Source organism: Leopardus geoffroyi, chromosome B3, assembly GCF_018350155.1.
Source record: "Leopardus geoffroyi isolate Oge1 chromosome B3, O.geoffroyi_Oge1_pat1.0, whole genome shotgun sequence".
Lineage (NCBI taxonomy): Eukaryota > Metazoa > Chordata > Mammalia > Carnivora > Felidae > Leopardus > Leopardus geoffroyi.
The window spans coordinates 73,541,342-73,548,141 of NC_059337.1; positions in this window are offsets into that span (position 1 = coordinate 73,541,342).

Sequence of the window (6,800 nt, forward strand, 5' to 3'; positions counted from 1 at the left end):
GTCAGGAGAGCATGCAATGCTTGATCTCAGGGTCATGAGTTTGAGCCCCACGTTGGGTGTAGAAATAACTAGAAAAAATAAACAAACTTAAAAAAAAAAAGTCCTGCCTTCCTTGGAAATAGGCACTGTGTTCAGTGGTTTTAACCAACTGCATGTTAACAAAACCTTGCCCATCAGTCAGCATTTGTCCATGTGTCATGCAACCATTATGGAATATAACTCCTGACCTGTGGAGCAGAATACAATTCATAAAAGATTATGAACTAGTTTACAATATTTCCCTTCTAATCCTCCTCATCCTCCCTCCTTTTAGGTCATTTACCTCTTTGCTGTCCACATCACTGAAAATCACTAAAGGGGAGTGGAAAAAAGAAAGGAATCCATGCTGGAGGAAGATGCGGGAGTGGGGTTTCTAACTGGCCTCTGCAAACAGTGCTGAAAAGCACTAAAATAGTGATACTGTAGATGAGGTTATACAGCATTTCCAATAATCAATCAACAGTTATTTACACAGTACCTGCTGATGTGAAAATGTTGGGAAATTCTTGAGGTGTCTTCAGTGCAAAAAGGGTGGTTTATTAAAGCACAGGGACAGGACCATTGGCAGAAAGAGCTACACCAGGGTTGTCACAGGTGACTGATCATATACTTTCAGGTTGGGAAGGGGTTAGGGACAGCCTAAATCTCTAAGGAATTTGGAAGCAAGGTTTCCAGGACCTTGAGGGGCTAGCTAGTGTTAGAAAAAGGCCATTTACTATTGTCTAGTAAAACCTTAGTCATGAGACCCTTCAGATGTATATGCCATATGCTTGGAGGATGATTGCTAACATATATCTTGAAGGAGTAGAGATAAAAGAAGTTTCTGAAGGAATTTTTGTATGTTAAAGGAGACTTACAGGATCCCAGAGGTTGGGCTAATGTTAAGCTAAAGTATTAACATGGAGGCAGTTGAGTTCCTAGAGGAAGGTGACTCTGCTGGCCCAAGGACTTGTCAATGGGCTGTAAGTTATAAGGATATTTGTTTTTTCTTTTGCTTTTGTTCTCCACATCACCTGCCATATACCTAAGAGTCATTCACTCATTGGTTCAACAAAATTATGTGTTCCCAGCACTTGCGTTAAGGGCTGGAGAAAAATATGAGTAAGATGTGGTCTTTACTCTCAAAGAGCTAATTTCTGCAAAGAAGACAAGATCAACAATAGATACAACCGAAGAATAATGAGTAAAATGAATGTGTACTAGAAATGAATCTTCATAGACAGTAGAGCTCAGAATGGACTGAAGCGGTAAAAAACAAAAAACAAAAAACAAAAAACAAAAAAATAAAAACCCTTCTTAAAGGAGGAAGTGCCTGAAATGAAAGAGAAATAAGTAACAGATAAGCTAAAGAAAGGAGGGGAAGTCACCCCAGCCTGTGGGAACAGCTTTGGCAGAGGCCTGAGGCTGAAATAAGCTTGAAATGCTTTGGGAACAGCTAGGAAATGGGAAGGACAAAGTAGGCTCTTCATTAGATCCACAAACCAGTTTAAATCTCTTTTCGAAAGGAATGGTGAAATTTTGATAAGATATTGTGTGTGGGTTATGAGTCTTTTAACTGTGGTGGCTTATAATTAAGCCTTTGTCTCTAGTCATTGTTAGATCGCTCCTGAGAAAAGCCAGTTACCCCATGCTGATGTATAACCTCTTTGTTTTATGCAAAAGAGCCAGCTCCAGTCTAAAAAAGAGCTTCGTGCCTCTATTCAAGTGGAAATGAATACCTCCCCCTGGTTGGATAATAAAAACCCAGGGCTTTAGCGATCACAGAGCCTTTCCTGGACACACACAGTCAGAGCATCATGTAACTTTCTCTCTTTCCCTCTACAGTGTGGAAAAAGGAAGTAAAAGCCTTGCATGCAGGGAGGCCTAAGAATAACCCAAGGCCTTGCTGTCCCTGCATAAGGAGCCAATGTAGGCAGATGCTACCACCAATGGAAAGGCAGAAAATGTATGGGAATGCCTGAGAGATACACAGCTAAGGAAGGGAAGGATAGGGAGAGCTTCCAACAAAAGTCAGACTGAAAGGAAAGATAAATCACCAGGAAATGCTTTTGTCTGCAAACCAAAATTCAGAGAGAACAGATAAAGAAAAACAAGAATGAGTAGGAATGTCCCAGAAATGTATTCTTCTCTTTAAAAATAAAAATCAGGGTGTCTAGGAAGCTCAGCTGGTTAAGCACCTGACTCTTGATTTAGGCTCAGGTCATGATCTCACCATCTGTGGGATCACGCCCTGCATCAAGCTATGTGCTGAGGGTGCTGAGGGCACAAGGCCTGCTTGGGATTCTGTGCCTCTCTCTCTGCCCCTCCCTTGTGCATTCTCTCTCTCTCTCTCTCTCTCTCTCTTTCTCTCTCTCTCAAAATAAATAAATAAACATTTTTTTTAAAAAATCAGATGAAGAGGGGTGCCTGGGTGGCTCCAGCAGTTAAGCGTCCGACTTCAGCTCAGGTCATGGTCTTGCGGTCCATGAGTTTGAGCCCCATGTCGGCTCTGTGCTGACAGCTCAGAGCCTGGAGCCTGCTTCAGATTCTGTGTCTCCCTCTCTCTCTGCCTCTCTCCACTCATGCTCCCCACTCTCTCTCTGTCTCAAAAGTAAATAAACATAAATAAATAAATAAATAAATAAATAAATAAATAAATAAACAAACATTAAAAATTTAAAAACAAAATCAGATGAAGATAAAATCTTTGACACTAGTGATTAGTTAGTTGGCCAATGTTGTTAATTAGGGTCATCTTTTTTTTTTCTTTAAATTTTTATTTAAATTCTAGTTAGTTAACATATAGTGTAATGTTGGTTTCAGGAGTAGAATTTAGCGATTTATCACTTATGTACAATACCCAGAGCTCATCACAACAAGTGCCCTCCTTAATGTCCATCACCCATCTAGTCCATCTCCCCCACCTACCTCCCTCCATCAACTCTGTTCTCTATCGTTAAGAGTCTCTTACGGTTTGCTCCTAATAAAGAAGGTGAAGTGAAATGAGAGGAATGATGTGTATTAGCCAGAGACAAAGAGGACTGGGATTCAATATTCTCTATTTCTGAACAGGAGCGTTTCCTAACAGTGGAGTCTGCTATGCTAACCACTAAAATGAGTAACTGAGCCAGATTATGAAACCTGGAGCTTTCACAGTAAAAAGGATCTTCTCTTTGTTAATGACCCATTGCGGTGGGGAAAGTGAGGTGTATGTGTGTGATAGACCCTGTGAAGAGCCTACGGACAATGGGAACACTGGTGCATTGCTAGCAGAAATGCAAAATGACACAACCACTTTGGAAGTTTGCCAGTGCCTTATGAAGGTAAGCATACATTTACTATGCAACCCAGCAATCCCACTTTCAGGTATCTACCCAAGGGAAATGAAAACATGCGTCTACTCAGAGACTTGTGTGCAAATGTTCATAGCTGCTTTACTGAAAATAGCCCCGACCTGGAAACAACCCAAATGTCCATCGGCTGGTGAGTAGATAAACAACGTGGAGTATCCACACTATGGAAAGCTACTCAGCAATAAACTGATGATACACACAGTAAGATGGCTGAATTTCGAAATAAGTGAGACACTGGAGGCTGTTTACTTACTAAAGGCATGATTCCATTGATGTGACAGTGGAAAAGGCAAAAGGGACAGAGGTCAGATGAATGGTTACCAGGGGCTAGGCAGAGGGAAAAGGAACAAATTTCAGAGAGGAGGAAAAATTGGGCGCTTATGGAACTCTATCTTAATTGTGGTTGTGGTAACACAACTGTATACATTGGCCAAAATGTATCCAACTATATATTTTAAGAGTGCATTTTAGGGGCACCTGGGTGGCTCAGCTGATTAAGCATCTGACTTCAGCTCAGGTCATGAGCTCACATTTCATGGGTTCCAGCTTCACATCAGACTCTGTGCTGACAGCTCAGAGCCTGTAGCCTGCTTCAGATTCTGTCTCCCTCTCTCTCTCTGCCCCTCCACCACTCATATTCTGTCTCTCTTTCTCTCCAAAATAAACATGAAAAAAAATTTTAGAGAGTGCATTTTAGTATATCTAAAGTATACCTCGGGGCACCTGGGTGGCTCAGTCAGTTGAGTGTCTGACTTTGGCTCAGGTCATGATCTCGCAGCTCGTGGGTTAGAGCCCCGTGTCAGGCTCTGTGCTGACAGCTTGGAGCCTGGAGCCTGCTTCGGATTCTGTGCCTCCCTCTCTCTCTGCGCCAACCCATTTGAATTCTGTCTCTGTCTCTCTCAAAAATAAATAAACATCAAAAAAAATTTTTTTTTTAAATAATAAAGTATACCTCAATGTGAAATATAATTCTTCTTTCACAGTCTCTTTTTAGCTCTGTTCTCTTCTTCACTTTGGAAGCCCTGAAGGGGCAAAGATTCTAATTCCAGGCCTCTCCCTCACTGGAATGAGGTCACAATAACTCAAAAGTGCTGAAAAGAATTTCTCACCAAGAAAAAGAAGAAGACCATGTGTTATGGCCTGAATATTTGTGTCTCCTCCAAAATTTGTATGTTGAAATCTTGTTCCCCAAAGGTGATGGCATTAGTAGGTGGGGCCTTTGGAAAGTGATTAGGTCTTGAGGGTAGAACCTTCATGAATGGGATCAGTACTCCACAGAGCTTTCTAGCCCCTTCCACCATGAAAAGACACATGAGAATTCTGCAACCTTATAGAAGGCCGTTACCAGACCGTGCTGGCACTCTGATCTTGGACTTCCAGCATCCAAGACTATAAGACATAAATACTTGTTGTTTATAAGACACCCAACAGTGGTATGTTGTTTCAGCACCTCAGACTTCAACAGGGTCTTCCAACGATTCCAGAAAATCACTGGGAAAACTTGTCCTGCAAAAAGAAACGCCCCTGCCCAACCCACAACATATAGAGAACCAGAGGATGAGATCAAAGACAAAGATGTTTGCTCTCCACATCTAAAAGGAACAAAGGGGAGCACCTGGGTGGCTCCGCCATTTGAGTGTCTGACTTCAGCTCAGGTCATGATCTGACCATTCATGAGTTCAAGGCCCACGTTGGGCTCTGTGCTGACGGCTCAGAGCCTAGAGCTTGCTTCGGATTCTGTGTCTTCCTCTCTCTCTGCCCGTCCCCTGCTCATGCTCTCTCTCTCTCTCTGTCTCTCAAAAATGAATAAACATTGAAAAATAAATAAATAAATAAATAAAACAAAGGAAGGACTGTCAGTGTGGTTTAGATGATGGACCCACAGAGTCAGCTGTGGTCTGCAAGTGTAGGAGAGAGGCCATCCTCATTGGCCCCGCTGCTAGTGTTCCAGCTACTCAGGGAAACCCCAAAGTACAAGCACAGGCATGATGTCTCTCACCCCACCAACGTCCTAGGGGTGCCCTTAGCCACCGAGGTCAAACGGTGTTCCCATAGCATGTGTTTGAGACAGGAGCAGATGTTCTTTCTTTCTGCTCATGGTGCTTCCGTGAGCTGGCTCCAGGGCTCTGGCCACAGGTGATGCCAGGCTCCCACTCAGGCCAGGTTCCAAGAATCAGCTTAGGAGGTCTCTGGTCCAGTCCAGCCATGGGGCCCCGAAATCATGAAATTCACTGGAGGACTGTCTTCAATGGGCTTGTCTCAGGATCTCCAGAGTGGGAAAATCACTGCCAGACACCAAGATCAGACCCCAAGTTGTCAGTCCTACTGATGCCAATCCTGGGAGCAAAGTAGTGGTAGCATATGGAGTTCTACCCTGTTCTACCCTGCCAAGGTTTTAAAAAATCTTTCAAATGATTTGTGATGCAAAGCAAAAAAGAGAATATGTTCAAACTGTCACTTAAAAATGGTTTGAGAATTCATATCCTGCTACCCAAATACAGTCTTTTATGTGTTCTGCCCCTCATACACACACACACACACACACACACACACACACACACACACACACAGAGTCTCCCAAACATTTTCACTTGTACTCACACATACAATCATCTTCAATAATAACAGCAGTTAAATAATACTTGCCATTTGCTAGGTATTGCTCTAAATACTTTACATTAATTAACAACATTGAGTGTGAGGTATAGTATTATCCCCATTTTACACATGAGACAACTGAGGCTCAGAATGATTTAACTTGCCTAAAGTTACTCAGTGAGTGACGAGGTGGGGTGAGTGACCACATAGTGTGGTTCTGAACACCAGGTTCTGCCACATTTGTCCACACTTGTTTTCCCAGACCCTGTCACAATTCTGGGCCCACAATCAACACCCACCCAACCTCCCCCAAGAGCAGGCAGGTGAAGGGAGCTCTTTGCTGGGTGCAACCTCTCTTGTTCTAGAAGAGAAGACTCCAGCTTTAAGGCTGAGAGGAACTTAGAGCTCGTTTAGCCCCCAGGTTTTGAACTTTTTCTGGTTTTCTCCCATGATACATGGTGAACATTTTTACTCTTCCCTAGCAAAATGCTTTACACGTTTACAGATGCCTGGAGGCTTATCCATGAGGCCCAACCTAAGGTCCTTGATGTATTCTAGTCCCTTCATTTCACAGTGCCTGCTTCAATAATTAATATTCAGTACATTGTTATAGTCACAGTTGTTAGGGGAGAAAACAAAACACAAAAGGAAGCCTGAGACTTTGAAAATTGGTGGGCCCAAGGCCACGAAGATAGTGAGTGGCTGAGTTGGAACCAAGACTCTCAGGCCAGTGCTCTTTCTAATCCATCACGCGTTTCAGAATTTCATTTCAGCCCAACAAAGGTGCCCAACAAAGAAGAGCCTGCCAGTTGGACAAAGATGTAAAACAAG